This window comes from Periplaneta americana, chromosome 12 (assembly GCF_040183065.1).
Source record: "Periplaneta americana isolate PAMFEO1 chromosome 12, P.americana_PAMFEO1_priV1, whole genome shotgun sequence".
In the NCBI taxonomy this organism is placed as follows: domain Eukaryota; kingdom Metazoa; phylum Arthropoda; class Insecta; order Blattodea; family Blattidae; genus Periplaneta; species Periplaneta americana.
In genome coordinates this window covers 81,996,734-82,014,902 of record NC_091128.1, presented here as the reverse complement: position 1 = coordinate 82,014,902, position 18,169 = coordinate 81,996,734, and positions in this window count along the sequence as shown.

Here is an 18,169-nt window from a genome sequence, read left to right as displayed (position 1 = left end):
AACTATAAAATACAATGAATTATCGAGTATTGAACATTACGATAAGTTATATACTAAGAAAAAGAAACTAGAAGCTTTATTTTTGGTATGTTTTAAATTATGAAGAATTATTAAAGAATTAATTGACCTCATTGCTCTATGGCTGCTGATACATAATGAAATTAATTTACCAATGACTATACAACTTACGCATTATTTATAATTACCATTGCAATATGTAACAAGATTTTTCTTTAAATTTTTTGGTGTGAAACTTGGCCTCTTCTTAAATAGTATCATTTTATAAGCGGAAAATGTTCTCTCTAATAATACCGAAGACTTTTAACTCAAGCAAAAATTGTAATATTGATTTCCTTAGGAAGAAGTGCAACTTTCCTGTTCATCATATTCCTACTGCCTGCTTGAGTGACAAAACAAGTCACTTTCCAGGAATTTCTTCATTCCTACAACCAAACTAATACAAGATCTTCAAACCAACCCGCCCCATGACACTCATAACTTTCTCTTTCAATGCTACACACAGAAATTAAAAACATATATTAACAAAATGTAAAATAATAGGCACTTTTAGACTCTGAATATTTAAAATAGGTCACAATGGAAAATAAGCACCATAAAATCCCTTTCAAATGTTCATATTTTATATAAAACGTAGGGCTAAAGATATTTATCTAGTTTAGTTTATTTCTGTAGAAAAAATAGGCATTTAGCCTAAAGCCTGAACTAATACAAATTGTAAGAATCTTGCCTGCTGAGCTGCGCTCGGGCGTGGATTCAGTTCCCGCTTGGGCTGATTACCTGGTTGGTTTTTTTCCGAGTTTTTCCCAACCGTAAAGTGAATGTCAGGTAATATATGGCGACTCTTCAGGCTCATCTCGCCATCAATAATTCCTGCGACGCTAAATAACTTAGAAGTTGTTACGGCTTCGTTAAATAAACAAAAATAAAAAAGAACCTTAGCCCTAAAGAATACCTCGTAACTTACGACCACGTCGCAAAGAATTTATTAAAAAATAGTCAGGAAATATTAACTTAACAAGTACGTACGTAATATACCACAGTAGAGACACGCACTACTGGTATACAATGCGTTAAAATCCCAAGCAAAAATTCTACTGAAACAGAAGTATAGAGTGATTCTTGTAGTTGTTGTTTTAGTCAACTGTCCGAAGACAGGTCTGAACCCCACAAGTGACAACAATGTGGCGCCACATATGAGACAACTAGGCCAGGAGATAATGGAGTAGGGTGATCAGTTCCTTTCCCTGTCCATTGCGTACATCGCCGATTAGCTATATATTTCACTAATCAGACTTGAGATGTAAAGAAATAATTGTTCTTCCTCTGACACATATCGTCAAGCGAGATGTCTACTGCCTGATAATAGATCTATATATCAGTCAGAATCTCAATCAGAGGTAATTCTTGTAGAACCGAACTAATATCTGCTAGCAATTCACAAACAAATGAAGGCAAAATTATAAAATTTGCAGAAACTTACCTTGGTTCATGTAATCAGGTGCTGGAAATGGCCACCGTACTCCGCTAGGCACATTTCGACACAGCGCTTCATATTTTCCTTTATGCGTGCCAATATTACACCATCAATGTTCATGAGTTCTTCACACACACACTGGTTTCTATCGTCCCGGCCGGTTTGTTTTTCCTTTCACACTTTCCGTCAGGATCTGACCAGCAGTCAGTCAGTCCTCGTCTATCGTTGCTATGGATCCGTAGGCGCATTATTGCCATGTGATTTTTGTACAGTGAGAATAGGATATTGGTGGGTTTATATAATAAATGAAAAAAGGGGAGAAGCTGGACTGTTACACATTATTTGACGATCTGAGAAAAAGATGAAACAAGTTTTCTTTAACTGTTTCCGAATGCTCATTACATAATCGGTTGAAATATGATCTTCAGCGTCAGTACACTAAGATGAAGAATAGTATTTAACCTGTGCAAATGTTTCGAAGCTCGACTTCAATCCTTCACAGATTTCTTTCCAGGCCTTCCGTGTGCCATCACGGTCTTTGTAGATGCCGCTTGATTTATCCCACAAAACTGGTCTAACCTCAACCAACGTTATCAATAGCTCTATATCAGTTTGATATTCACTCATTGCCACAGAAAACTGTACTTTGCGACAGCAGTTAACTGATGCCCGGTATGCTGGTGTATGTGTAAGCATGCATTTAGTCACGTACACCCCCGAAAGAGCTGTCGACGACCTGCAACTGGATTTCTAATGAGTGTGTCCAGTGGCCTCACGGCGAGTCACCGACGATCGGCATGTGTAAAAACTACAATGCTTTTACATTTGTTACTACTACCGGCTGATTCATACAATCCGGTTGCAACCGGTGTGTGTGAAATTACCCTAAAGATATCTTCCAACTGTTCCAGGGTGTAGAGCCTGTCATGGAAAACCCTATATTTAAAATAACCCAACAGAAGGAAATCAGGGCTGGTAAATTCGGACGAACATGGTGGCAACAAACCAGAAGAGATGACTCGGTAGTCAAAATAACTGGATATTGTTTTCATTCGCAACTTCTTACTAAAAATCTCACGTCATCAAGTTGCTTCACAAATTCTGTGAATGTCTTCTTGTATGCATTAGTGTGAACCGTATTCGAGAGAGAAAAATGATCCGATGTGGCATACCATACTCCCATTTCCACTGGGGATATAGAAGTAAAGGCTTCTTACATATATTTTCACACACTTTCTTCAATGGAATAATTTATCTTTATTGTCTTTGATTCTTTAATTCTTGGGACACGTTCTTCATTGATACACCCATCTTTATTAACTAATTTATCTGGTTCGATTCTCTAAGAATCACTCTGTAAAACAAACATATTTAGGAGTAGAATGAGGAAAAGGAACAGTATACCGGTACCTAATTAAACATTAGTGCCCAGTACACACAACCCCTCAATCAACTTGGATTAAAAATTCTTATCAGGTAGTACTTAGGAGGCGAAAAATACCTGCGGTGGATATCATGCAGGTGGTCCGGGTTCAAGTCCCGTTGAGGTCTGAGATTTTTCACTTAAATATCCATACTAAAACATTTGGCGGACAAGGTCTCATTTGTAGCTTTTCACAGGGTTCCTCCTGTTTCCCCATGTTAAGTATCAACATGATTCCAGCTGATCTACATTCTATTACAGTATATCCATAGATTTCTCCGACCACCAGTTGACAAAATGCGGGGAGGCTCATCTAGAGACATGTGGGGTTGCTTGCATGAAACATAGGTACACAACAACCCTTAGCATAGTCAACTTGTGTGGTGAGAATGCTTTTGGCTGGGAGCGTCAGGGTTCTCCACTTTACATTAGGGTAATAATAATAATAATAATAATAATAATAATAATAATAATTTACCTCTGATTGAGGTTCTGGCTGATAAGTATATCTATTATCAGGCAGTACATCCCAATTGATGATATGTGTCAGAGGAAAAACAATTGTTTGTATGCATCTGAAGTCTGATTAGTGGAATATGTAGCTAATCGGCGATGTATGCATTAGAGGAGGAAAGGAAATAGCCACCCTACCTCATTCTCTCCTGGCCTAGTTGCCTTATTGGTGTTACTTATGAGGTTCAAACCTGTCATCGGACAGTTGACTGAACAATAATAATAATAATAATAATAATAATAATACTGTAATAATAGCAAATGAAACTGAATTCATGTAAGATCAACAACATGTGGAAGTGATTATCCTTTCAAGCACCTATATATTACCAGAGAGGCTACACAACAGCTTACAAGAGGATAAGAATTCCTCGTCACCTGTAGTTAGCTGCAAAAACCGATCATCCTGTCAATTTGTGCAATCACTGGTGAATTCAGACCTTTTCCCCTGAGCAGATTTATACTATAATGCAATAATTCAGATCTTACCTAAAAAAGAGGCAATCAGCTATGTAAAAGGGAACATACAAAAAAGAAATCAATTAAAGAAATAGAGCTTTCGTTAGTTTATAGTTGTTGTTATGTTAATATAGGTCATTCAGTCCATATCTGTGGAGTAACAGTTAGATCGTCTGGCCGCGAAACCAGGTAGCCCGTGTTCGATTCCCGGTCGTGGCAAGTTACCTGGTTGAGGTTTTTTCCGGGGTTTTCCCCCAACCCATTACGAGCAAATGCTGAGTAACAATCGGTGCTGGACCACAGACTCATTTCACCGGTATTATCACCTTCATCTCATTCAGACGCTAAATAACCTAATATGTTGATAACGCGTCGTAAAATAACCTACTAAAAAAACAATAGGTCATTGACTCATCACCAACAGCACCTGATGAAGGTAACACAGAAGTAATTACTGGTTTACAGATTTCGCGTTAAAGCCAATTGAGAATTTTCTTCATTAAATGCAAAGGATGCACTTTACATTGACTTCTCAATGCGTATTTTGTTTAAAAAAAAATAAACATTGTTGTTTGGCCAATGTACACTGCAATATTTATATTTACTCTATCTGCTGTAACTAGTTTAGTAATAGTTATTTACAATATGAGTATCGAAACGTTTCATATTACAATACGAGACTGTATTGTAATATGAAGTTACAATAAGTATATCGTAGGTACAACGTTTTATTCACTTTGATAAAATATTATTTTTTAAAATAAAAGTAATTGTATTATTTTTATTAGTTTTGAAAATGTCTCTTGTGGAGAGGCGATTGTGTTATTATTAGTTTCTTCCTGCGAGAGGTGTTTCATTTGCTTTATTATTTTTGAACACGATAAGATTTTGTTTATAACAGAATAACAGCAATACTAAGAGAAATAATAATTTTAAAATGAGTTCAAACGAGGATTCAGATATTGAAAATGCTGCAAATTCTGCAATTAAATGTTTAGTACCATCAAAATCCCGCGTAAGGTGTGAAGTGGAATATAAAAAATTTGAATATTGATGTTCCAAGAAAAATGTAGAAAGTGTGTCGGAGAAGGCAATGCTGGCATAGCAGTACCATTAACTAACTAGTTTGTAATGAATGTGTTTACATTTTTATTAGTGATGTAAAGCCCACATTACGTACGGTACTATATTTGCTAAACAAAACTAACACTGAAAACTATGCCAATAAAAACACAGTAACCTGACTTCTTAACTGTAACAATCAAGACTGAAAATTTAGACTGTTTAAAATTCAACCAATCAAGATAGGCTGGCAGACTCAGCTATGCAAATTGTATCGCCAACTAGATTTTTCTAAAATCCCCAAAATTAATGCAAAAAAGAACCAACCTTCAAGGAAACAACTATTTGAAAATCCATGTAACAGAATTTATTTTAGTTAAGGTAAAGTCATATCGACTAGAAATATGATACTGTGTAAATTATATTTTTAATGAAAAAAGTCTGAAAATCTCGAGGAGACATCCTAGAATCCGGGAGTGACTTCCCTCCGGGACACTCCCTGAATTCACCACTGTATGTAGTCAGATTTTGGACATCGAATAATATCAGTATAGAAAGAGAATAAAAATTTGACTAGAGAACCGCCACATCACTAGAAAATCAATTAATAGCAATAATGGTAGTGATAATGGTAGTGGTAGTGGTAGTGGTAGTAGTAGTACAGCCGTGAAGATGCTAGCGTTAGGGGTCCGGGTTCAAATTCCTCTCCTTCTACTCTGGATTTAAAACTTGTGTTAGGCAAGACCATGGCCACGTTATTATTATTATTATTATTATTATTATTATTATTATTGCCATTAATATCATTGTAATAATATAGTAATCCCTGCGCTAAACAATCATTGACTGATCGCTGTTGGATAGCATATTAATATTAATAAGAAGAAAAAAATTAAAATAAGTAAATAAGTAAATACATAACTAAATAAATAAATAGATAAATAAATAAATAAATAAATGAATGTATGTATTAATCGATAGCTATTATGTAAGGCTACAATTTTTTAATTACTCATTTGCTATACATTTCTGCAGCATACAGGACTAGCATTTTAAATTATGTTTTAAATTCTGTTTCATATAGGCCTATGTTATGCTTCTTATAAGAATTTTATGTATGTTTCTAATAATATACAAGATTTAACATTGTATCCAAATATTTAATACTACAACAGCTGAGAATTTTAAATGCAAATTTTATACGCTGGACAGAGAGAGAGAGAGAGAGAGAGAGGTGGGGGTGCCATCATCTCTCTGGGAAAATAAGAAATAACACAGTCATTACTAATGAATTAACATGTTAATAGCTGTGGTGTCGGTAATATAATGATAGTGAGAGTATCAGTGACAATAATTTTTCTACTTCTATACGTGCCACAATTCAAGCCAATGATATTTCAGAAGCAGCCCTCTCCCTACAGAACTAGGACATTTTTCAATTGTGTAGACCTACATTTCATTTCAAATGTTTTTGTACGCTCTTCCGGCAACACCAATGTATTCTGTGAATGAATCTCCGCGAATTGACCTAATTTTTAAAAATCAAAGTATGAAAGACTATTTATATTCTTCCAGCCTTCAACTCTCCTGCCGGAAATTCCGCGTCTCGTCACTGCAGTTACAATGAACTCGATAATAATCAATTAAACTGTCCAAACACGCAGTCGCCAGCAACGTTAAAAAACAACGTCTAAAGAGAGGTTGTTTTCACCAGTAGCCAAGGAAAATAGAATATTCTATCTTTCTTGCCAGTAGCGTTAATATAGCAACACGTGTCATTCATGGGTTCCCGGTTTCTTGTCATGTCCTCACCATTCAGGAAAGCGACTTTGAGACAAAACAAGCTAATCACAAGATACGCATACAATTTCTTAAGGAAACCCATTTGTTAAGGGAACATTCATGTGGTTTTTAAAACTTCTACATTTATCTCCATCCAAAATTTATGAACGTTAAATATACAAACATACCTACAATATTACAAATGGCTTAAGGAACCCGGAGGTTCATTGCCGCCCTCACATAACCCCACCATCGGTCCCTATCCTGAGCAAGATTAATCCAGTCCCTATCATCACATCCCTCCTCCCTCAAATCCATTTTAATATTATCCTACCATCTACGTCTCGGCATCCCCAAAGGTCTTATTCCCTCCGGCCTCCCAACTAACACTCTGTATGCATTTCTTGATTCGCCCATACATACCTACAATATTATCTGTACAAAATGTGCTATTTTTTTTATTTTACTGGGTTATTTTATGACGCTGTATCAACATCTCAGGTTATTTAGCGTCTGAGTGAAATGAAGGTGATAATGCCGGTGAAATGAATCCGGGGTCCAGCACCGAAAGTTACCCAGCATTTGCTCGTATTGGGTTGAGGGAAAACCCCGGAAAAAACTCAACCAGGTAGCTTGCCCGACCGGGATTCGAACCCGGGCCACCTGGTTTCGCGGCCAGACGCGCTGATCGTTACTCCACAGGTGTGGACAAAATGTGCTACTAGGGCTAACAGGTTTGAAGTTATACAGGGTGTTAAAAAGTACCCAATATTTTAGGAGGTGATAGTATGCATCAAAAGAAGAAAATAATGTCTAATAAACATGGGTCCTATAACACATACTTTTTGAGATATGAACATTTGTTCATAGGAGGTGCTCAATGTGACGTCCATTCATGGCAATGAATTTTTCTGCCCTACAATACAGCAGACTACTAGATAATCATAACGTAGTTGAAACCCCTGGCATGGAATATTGTTACGTCGCAAGGAATAGTGAAAACAAAAGTCTGGTTGCGGATATGAGCGGGGTTCAGCACAGCTGGTGTTGTGAATTTTCGTAATTAGCATGTGTAGGCTGATGAAAATCTCCATGCAGTTGAAGAAACAAGGCATCAGCACCGATTCTCAATCAACTTATGGGCAGGTGTTCTTGGCGATAGATTAATAGGGCCATAGGTGCTACCACAGAGATTAACTGGAATCGTTATCATGACTTTCTTATTAACGTATGAAAACAAATTTCAAAGAGTGCGTGATTCCTTACGCCGAAGGACAGAGGAATGCACTGCCATGAATGGATGTCACATTGAGCACCTCCTATTAACAAGTGTTCATATCTCAGAAAGTAGATATGTGTTGTAGGACCCATGTTTATTAGACATTATTTTCTTGTTTTGATGCATACTAGCACCTCCTAAAATATTGGATACTTTTTAACACCCTGTATTTTTAAATATATTTTATATTTGCCGTCACTATAAAGGCTCCTTGCGACAAAGTTTTCAAAATGTTTAGTTCCTAAAATGGTCAAAAACTTGAAAATAGTCATGGAAATAAAAATTAATTAGTGTTTTTGAGCTCAATCTAAATAGAGAGTCACAATACATTTTTTAATTTCATGAATTTACCATTACAGCATATTTTAATATAAGTGCAATATACTCCGAATGAACTTAATATTAATATTTCATTCAAATGCTAATTTTATTTTATTTATCATTATTTAATAGACCTCTGTGAGAAGGTTCAGATAAATCTGACAATAACTGTTGTGCGAGAGCTTTTTGTATTCAGGAAACTGTTAAACATTTTAAAGTCGAGGAAACAGCATTAAAAAAACAATAATTTATCTCACTCATTCATGCACCGTATGTTTGGCCACATCTAATTATATGGGATAGTAGCTTATAACGTTTGTAAGGTTTTGTATTATAACGGGATTCGTAGTCTATGTATAGCCATAAGGAGCATTTTGTAGTTTTTCATTTTTTTCTCTATTACGGTATGTAAAAGTCACGTAACTCAGTTTGAAGGGCTCTCAAGTAGGAAATGAAACCATATTATGAATCTAGAAAGTTCAAATATAATTACGAACATAAAAACAAAAAAAAAGTGGGTTTCCTTAATTTTTCACCACTATTTCACCATAGTGTCTCCTTAACTGAAAGTCCTCAAACATAACAGAAGCTATGGTCAAAATTATATTTGGATATCTTTATTTGTTTTAGAATTATTACAGAGTAAATAATATCAATTAAATATGCGTAATTAATATATTAAGAACCAATATCTATAAAAAAAAACTAAAGCACTGGACTTAAATCTTTTGGATATATAACAACATATTTAGTAATAAATCAATACAGTTTAAAGTTTCTGGGTACCGGTAATAAAAAAATTTATTGATATTAGTATTTTAATGCAGACTAATTTGCATAAAGCTTTCCTTCAATATTGACACATACTGGCATATTTATGCATGAAAATATAATTGTCATACACTAAATTCTTCTGGTATATGTCTGTGGAATATTTCATAATGATAGGCTTAATATTTTTTGAGGTAAATGTACGACAAATGTAGTTTTCAGATGCAAGCACTTTATAACCTGGCGTGGCATATAAAAACCCTTTGCACGCGGCTATTTAAAGGCAACCAGAGACATTTAAAAATGTCGGAGAACATATATACAACCCATATATAAAATCGTTCACAATTTGAAGGCAAAAAATTGTATTTTATAAAATTCTGAGAAACAATAATTCTTTCATCAATTTTAACACACGGGTACTCTCAAAAGAGAAATAATTTGCTTTCTTTACCACAAACTGAAAGTACAACCTATTATAGGTACCGAAGCATAATGGCAGAGGTAATGCTAGAAATCATTACTACTAGGGGAAAGGCCCCTATATTGAACCACTTAGCCTTTAACACTAAATTGTGGCAATAATCTCAAATCAAATTTATCAGGAAAATATGCATTACATTTGCAGACTCTTTGGCTATACATAGCCTGAACACAATTGCTAATTAATATTGTCATTATTTAAATAAAAAATTAAAACTGGGAAGGTGCGAAATGGTCCAAATTAGGAACATGGTCTTTAAATTGGACCACCCTTATCTTAAAATGGACCACATCATTTTAAATTCAGAAATATTTTTATTAACAGAAAATATAAATATTTTGTCCTATACTTAAAGCAATTATTTAATTAGCAACAAAAGTACAAAAGAAGTTTGTGATTATTATGTCAATTTCCTTGAAAACTGGAGTTTTTATATAATAATAAAAAGCACCTTGTTTTTAGAACATGAATTACAAATATAGGGTTTTCATTGTTTTATAAAAGAGTCCATTATCCACAGTCTTCACAGTAAAATACTTTCTGTTTAGCACTAACGTTTGAACATTTTTGGTGAAGCCATATCCTACATTTCATGCACTGGATCATATCCATCATTTCTGACAATTCACAATTTTTTTTGTCTTAATTTTCTGGTTGACCATATTGGACCTTTCTCTTTAACGGTTTATTTCTTGGTGTCGATGTATACCTACCTGCTATTTTCTTGCTTTGCTTTTCCTGAAACTCATTCCTGTATGGACTGCTTATGACAATTGCAACTGACGTGGCTTTTTTGTTTCCTTGATCTGGTAAGTTCAGGAATAGGAGATATTTCAACAACAGTGTTAGGCCTACGCCTAGTTATGTTTGGAGATTTTTCTGGACAGTGAGAATTGAACGCAGAAATGTATTCAGAAGTGTTAGGTCTACTAGATTGAAAAGAGGGAATTGGATTTTGTGAAGGTGAGTTTGGAACACTTGTGTTAAGGTCATTGTATGGTTGACGGCAGCAGGAGCGAAGTCGCTGTCCTGGAATACGTTTCTGTCGAGTGGCCCAATTCCAGTTTTCGCAAGTCCACTCGTTGCATTTACCACTGTAGCAGCTTTACCATAAGCTTCTCCTATTAAAGCTGACACCTGAAACTGAGTTATATTTCGAGACGGGTTACTTCGAAGCTTGAAGAAAGACACGTCACATGGTTGAAGGTTGTACGTTGCATGTGCGAGCAAATAAAGCATTACAATACCATTTTCCCGAGCAAGAATGATAGCTTCTACATTTTTGGTGTAAGTGGAATGGCCATCAAGGATAAGTAACACTTTATTATTAGTGCTGGGCTTCACAATGGCGATGAAATGTTGAAACCACTTAAGAAATAACTCGCTAGTAATCCATCCACTTTCAGAACATGTGCATATTGCACCCGGTGGTGCACCGCTGTTCAGTTCATCCTTAAATCTCAGCCTTTTGAAGATCAACATGGGAGGAACATACGTTCCTGTTGCACTCATGCAACATACATAGGTTGTTGGTGCCTCTTTCACCACTTGTAAGGTATATCTATTTGCGCGAGATATTCACAGTTGGAAGCTCCTAAAACATAACAAGGTTTCTTAAATTGGACCAGTTCAATATAGGGTTCAAACGGTGGTTCAAATTACGGGCAATGCCATTTTACATTCTTTAGTAATCGTGAAACACAGAAACGTGTTGCTTGAAAGAGTTTACGCATGGATATTGTTGCTATGTAACTACGTCACAACATGCAATAGATTAAGATTATTACAATCTTACCTAATTTGTTGTACAAGCTTAGCTAGGAGAGTCAAATATTATATCAGAAGCACCATAAGCACACAACACTTCTTACAGCTGAAACCATTGCTCCGAACGCAAGATCAACTGCACCCAACATTCACTGCGCTACACAGTACTCTTCTGCTTGGATTATGGTGAAGTCTGTCGGACAGTTTGGGAAAGAATCGAGTGTTTCAATTTAAGACACGGTTCAATATAGGGACCTTTCCCCTACTACTACTACTACTACTACTACTACTACTACTACTACTACTACTACTACTACTACTACTACTACTACTACTACTACTGCTACTACTACTGCTACTGTTATTCCTGCTCCTGCTACTACCTATCACTAATTATAGTGCCTTTTATTACTATATCTGACACTACTACTGTACTACCATAACTAATATTATTACAACTACAACTTCTACTACAGTTCCTTCTGTTACTAGTTATTATTCCAGCCCTCCGTATGTGACGCCATAGGACGTACAGAAACTTTGCCTCCCACAACGAGACTATCATACGCACGAAGTTCAAGAGAGTTTGTCTGGCGTTACATGCGTGCATTTCTACTCAGTCTGTTGTGAGCTACTAAAGAATTTACTCATTCGTTCGTAATGTAGTTCAAGCTATTATGTCTTTTCTAATTGCTCGAAAACACTGAAGGGATTACTCAATCGTGTGCAGTGTAGTGTAAGCTATTGTGTTTTTTCTAATTATTTCAGAACACTAAATAGATTACTCACTAATGCAAGCTATTATGTCTTTTTTAATAATTATATGAAAATGGTATATAGCATATTGCAAAGAGTTTCTGTAGCTTTAAGTTATGCAAAATGTAGATACGTCTTTTCGAACATTTTGCGAGAAAAGACAGGTGGTGTATTTCAAAACGTATTCGAAGATGTAACAAATGTAATGAAGCAGGGGGAGGACAATTCGAACATCTCTTGTGAGACAGATAGGATTTTTAAAGTAGTTTTCAAACATTTTCACCTCTAAACAGTTTTAGGAACTAAAGTTATATCATAGAAACGGCAGCTGATTTCGCTGTAAGCGTGCGAGACAAAATAATAATAGAGAACGTCGCGCCGAGCCGTTGAGCTTGCGGTGTGAGGGAAACGTCATATATGGAGGACCTGTACTATCATACTAGCACCGCCTTTTGTATCACCAGTAGGTACTTGCCATCAGCGCACAGTAAATGATTTAATTTATGTTTGTATTCTCAATTTATCAACAATGTATTCTACAGTTTAAAAGCAATTCCAGAAGAATGGCGAAATGGTATAGTCATACCAGTGACATAGGAGACAAAACAAATTCGGAAAATTATACGGGAATACTTTATTAAATACATGTTAAAAATGTATAGCAAATTTCTAAATTAAATATTTTCTTCTTGTTCCAAAGAGGAGAACATTCATCGATTATTAAACATTCATTAACATTCATTATATTAAAATTATTCATAGAAAAAACTGCTATGATCTCTTTGGACTTGGTTAGCTAGTAGGGCCTATTACCAACACTATTTAATTTGTACATAAAATTATTTCTGAATGGAATAAAATGCATACTAAAGGAATTACAATAAACCACAACACAATGTTGAACATGTTACATATTATTTGTCAACGATATGGTAATCATTCCTAATTCGCAAAATGAAACGTTTTTATTTTGAATAATATTCTGAATGATTTTGGTATGAATATTTCAATCACATAATCTAAAACCATAGCCTTCTTAAGTCAATAGATCGTAAGGAAAACGGTGGAACAGAATACAATATTAGAGAAAGTAAACAGAGGCAACTGTATAGGATGCCAATATTATTATATGAGGCTGAAGAACATTTCCGAACAGAATTAGTAAAATACCAACAAATACTGTATCGAGCACATTAAATTAAATATTTAAATTTAATCAAGTTAAAAATAACAAGACCTACCTTAACAGTTGTAACTTCACTGTATGGTAGCGAAATTTGGACAGTTCGAAAACAAGATTATGTACTGTACAAATTATTATTTGAGGAAAAGAGCTGTATTATACTTTGTTAGACCATAAAAGGAACGAAATTTTACAAAAACTGTAAACCACATCTATTTCAGACAAAATCAGAAATTATGCTAAGAATGCATCACAACAGAAATCCTCTACAAATTCTGAATTACTGATCCGGGTGAAAGAGAAGAAAAACTATAAAACGTCTGATGATTTCTTTCCTCTGACGTAAGCAACCCACAGTGCATATTCTTTAAGGTCATTTTTCCTATTTTATATCAAAAGTTATTGACCTTAGCAGAGCATGCTTGACGTGTAATATCTCCTGGTTCTATAGGCGTTTGGACACCCATGGTCTAGAATATTGAAAGCTTATGATGATGGTGATTATTATTATTATTATTATTATTATTATTATTATTATTATTATTATTATTATTATTATTATTATTATTATTATTATTATTATTATAGGTAATTGTTCGAGAAAATGAACAATAAATGGTTAACACAATTTCCAATATGATGAAGGAACTGCATTGCCATGAAACTCGTAAAACGTGTAATTTAATTTCTTTAAACTAAAATGATCATTTTGGTGAACCGCGTTAAAAGATAGAAAGTTTCTCAATTTAAAAAGATTAAGATAGATGAAAAACTCCACCTGTGGGGGCCTTGGAGGTCACACTGATGTCGGGTAGATGTGACTAATAAAACCAAAATTATGCCTTAGCTTGTAATTACAAGTGATATCTGCAAATTCTACTATTTGGATGCGTGAAGGCCAATTTCCCTCGGCTTAGGTATGGTAACCCCTAAAAGAGAGTCCCTGGTCCTCCTGGTAGGGAGTTGGATCGCAATGCTGACAACCTTGCATCCGTAAAACAACTATTGTTGAGAAACCCTATGATGTAAGCCGGACTGATTTGAAACGGCGACATGGAAAACGTAAACGGATTACCGATTGGTACCTACAGTAGCTACGTGGAATGTAGAAGCCTTAATAGAGTCGGAGCTTTAAGGAATCTAATATCCAAACTAAAGAAATATAACATCATGGTTGCTGCTTCACAAGAAATTAAATGACGAGGAACTGAAATGTTTGACTGTGATATTTATACAATTTGCTACAGTGGATGTAAACGACGTAACATATTTGGTACTGGCTTTCTAATCCTCAAAGAGTTAAGAAATTTATATTGAACTTCCAACCTATTGATGAACGGATTTGCTCTCTAAGACTCAAAGGAAAATTTTTAACACAACCATCATTTGTGTCCATACGCCACATGAAGAACAAGATGAGATGGTTAAGAATGCATTCTATGATCTTTTGGATAGAACTTACCAAAAGACACTTAAACACGATATAATTATCATCATGGGCGATATAAATGCTCAAATCAAAACCATCAAGACCAATGTTGGAAGATTTAGCTTACAAGATGAATCCAATGACAACGGAGAAATACTATAAGATACTGCAGTCCGTAGAGACAATCATCAGTAATACAACCTTCCCACATAAAAAATATTCACCTGCAGACCTGGATATATCCGGATGGTGTAGAGATGAGCTTAAACGATATTTTCAAGTATCTGTGACAACTGTGACCGTGACAATTAAATATGTGTGACTTTTATCGGTGATTTTGTTACACCGATATTTTTATATCGATAAGTAAGCACAATATGCATGAATTACACCGATATATTGTTACACCGATAAAATTAACAGGAAATATTGCAGAGCAGTGAAATGTGAATACGATTTCTCTATACACGCCACACATCAGTGATTTATATGGGAAAATCCAACAAATAAATTATGAAGATGTACCATTAACAAATAAATACTAACCTAACTGAACAGTAACATGTCAAAAGTTAACCTCATGTATCATATTGAATCAGTTGATAATTTTTAAATATTAGTTGGGTATGGAGAAATTGAGGTTATGTGATTATCCTAATCGTTTTAAAAATTGATCCTTTTTATTGTATATAATATAATGGATCAATTATTTTAAGTCCTGCATTAACATTGTAATATTGAGTCATAGAATAAAAATTAACGAAACATAAATATTTGGAAAAATATTAGAAAATAATTACAAAACAAAACAGTTGTTCAGACAGGATTTTACACAAGATAAAGTACTGGTAACCATTGTTGTTATTATTTAAATCGTGTAATCACTACATTATTTATAATAAGATGGTGAAACTAGCGCTGAAGTGGTTTCGGAGGTTTCGGACGTGAAAATCGTTGCATTTATAAGGATTTTTTTTTATGGAGATGCAGTTGATCGGGTTAAACTAGCGCTGAGGTAGTTTCGGTGATTTCGGAAGTGAAAACCGTTGAATTTGACTTTTTGTGGAGATGCAGTTGATCGTATATGCAAGGCATAACAAAGCCTAAACTAACCAAACCTAATCTATCACAGATTCGTATATGCAAGGTGTATACGCGGAGTACGAAGGGAACTACCTCAGCGCTAGTTTAGTCGCTGATTGTATATATCTAATCATAATAAAAGCTTAAACCAACCAAACCTGACCTGTCACAGATTTGTATATGCAAGGTGTATAAGGGGAGTACGAAGGAAACTACCTCAAGGTTAGTTTAGCCAAATAAGTTGCCCACCATATTAGCCAGTTTTGTCTCGTTCGGTTTTAGTACTATAGGTAGGCCTACTGTTGTCGGCTTGTGAGAAATGCTTCGAAAGTTCGAAAGAGCATAACGTTCAGTGACACAGGTGAATTAACACGATTTACGTTTGATACCCTTATTTTGAAATGTAATTCATTATCCCGTTTATGTGTAAATGTAGTCTATTTTTAAAGTGTGCAAGGGCAATGTGGACGATTTGACGGCGCAGTGTCTACTAGATGTCAGATCTTTTTGAATTTATAAAATTGCCAATTTTTGCTAACTACCCCATATTATTATATTTAAAAGTTGAAAATTACTTGCAAGTTGAAGATTTAACAATATATAGATAAATATTACTAAATATTAAGTTTAGAACATTGATTAGGCCTATTAATTGGGGTGGAATAACACCCCACACGAGTACCAATGTTAAGAAGCGCTGCGCGATTTCCTAAGAGTTAATTAACCATAAACAACAACATAATGAACTTATTACAAATAATTTTATTTTAAGTTTAATTATTTTAATTAATACTACAATGCAATGTTCGTGTTAGAGCTATACATTAAAACTGGATCATACATAAATGAAAGAAGTACAGGAGTAGTTATTAAAATAATGTTGTAGGCTCCTTTAACTATTCAGTTTGTAATTAAAAGTATAACTGAAAAAATATTGTTACTGCGTAAAAATTGAGTGGAAAATACGTATAAGTTAATATCAATTCACAGTTATATGAAAATGTAATGATCTCGTGGAATACACAAAATATTTATAGAACATATATACAGACTAACTATGAAAACAAAATGTCAGACTCGTGATTACATTATTATAATGCCGCTAATAACTTTGCAACAAATCATCACTTTGAAAAAAATAATATTCAACAAAATATCACGAAAAAATAATTAATATCATCGCCCGATTGCTGTTATTGCATCATGCGCATGCGCAAACCCACGACGTAGAGGAGAAAGTTGTGAGAACGTCACAGATTCACTGTCTGAATCGATCACAAGTGTTAGAAATATCAGTCACAGAGTACTGAATACGGAGCAGATTTCGATAGCGATGTTTTGTCACAGATATTTCGCGTCATCAGTCACAGGTTTATCTGTGACAAAATATCGGTTTGTGAAATATCGGCCATCTCTAGGATGGTGACACTAAAAACCAAATAGATCACATAATGATAAAAACAAGACACGCATCCGACATCATTCATGTTAAGAGCCAAAGGGGTGCGGATTGTGACTCCGATCATTTTATGGTAAGAGTTCGTTATAGGCTAAGATTATATCTAACATGTTGAGAACTACTGGATTTAAGGTAACTAAACATGACTCTGAACAACTTCTTGACCCTTCGATCGCAAAAAATTATCAAACAAAAATCACAGAATTAATTGACAGCCAAAGTACAGAAAGTACTGATGCCAATAAAAAATGGCTATATATTAAGGAGACCATACAAATACCTGCAAATTAAATACTAGGGACTGCAAAACCAACAGTTAGAAATCAATGTTTGACGAAGAATGTGAGAAATCAATGGAGACCAGAAATAATCTTACAATGAACATGCTTTTGAGAAAGACAAGAAATACTGTACACACACACGCACGCACACACGCACGCACACGCACACGCACACACACGCACACACATAATTACGAATAACCTACCTAGTTTTCGCAAACCACGGATTAGCAAAATATGGTTCTTCAGCTGATGAAAACAAATATTTTATAAATAATTGGTTAAATGGCGATCTTACTCGTGTTAATTGTGTAAGCATGTGCGGCTTACAGCTGTTTCGGTGCTTCTTCACATCATCCTCAGAGCCTACTAGATCTCGGCGTCATCTCGAACTTCGCTGCCTGTTGTGTGGGTGCGTTAGATTGTTGAAAAATGTTGAAATGTGGTATGAAGAAGCACCGAAATAGCTGTAAGCAGCACATGCTTACACAATTAACACGAGTAAGATCTCCATTTAATCAAGTATTTATATTCAAGTGTTAAAAGTAGTGTACGAAAGATTCAACATGAAATATTTTATGTTTCAAGTCCTTCCAGATCATAATGTCGTAAATTAAATCTC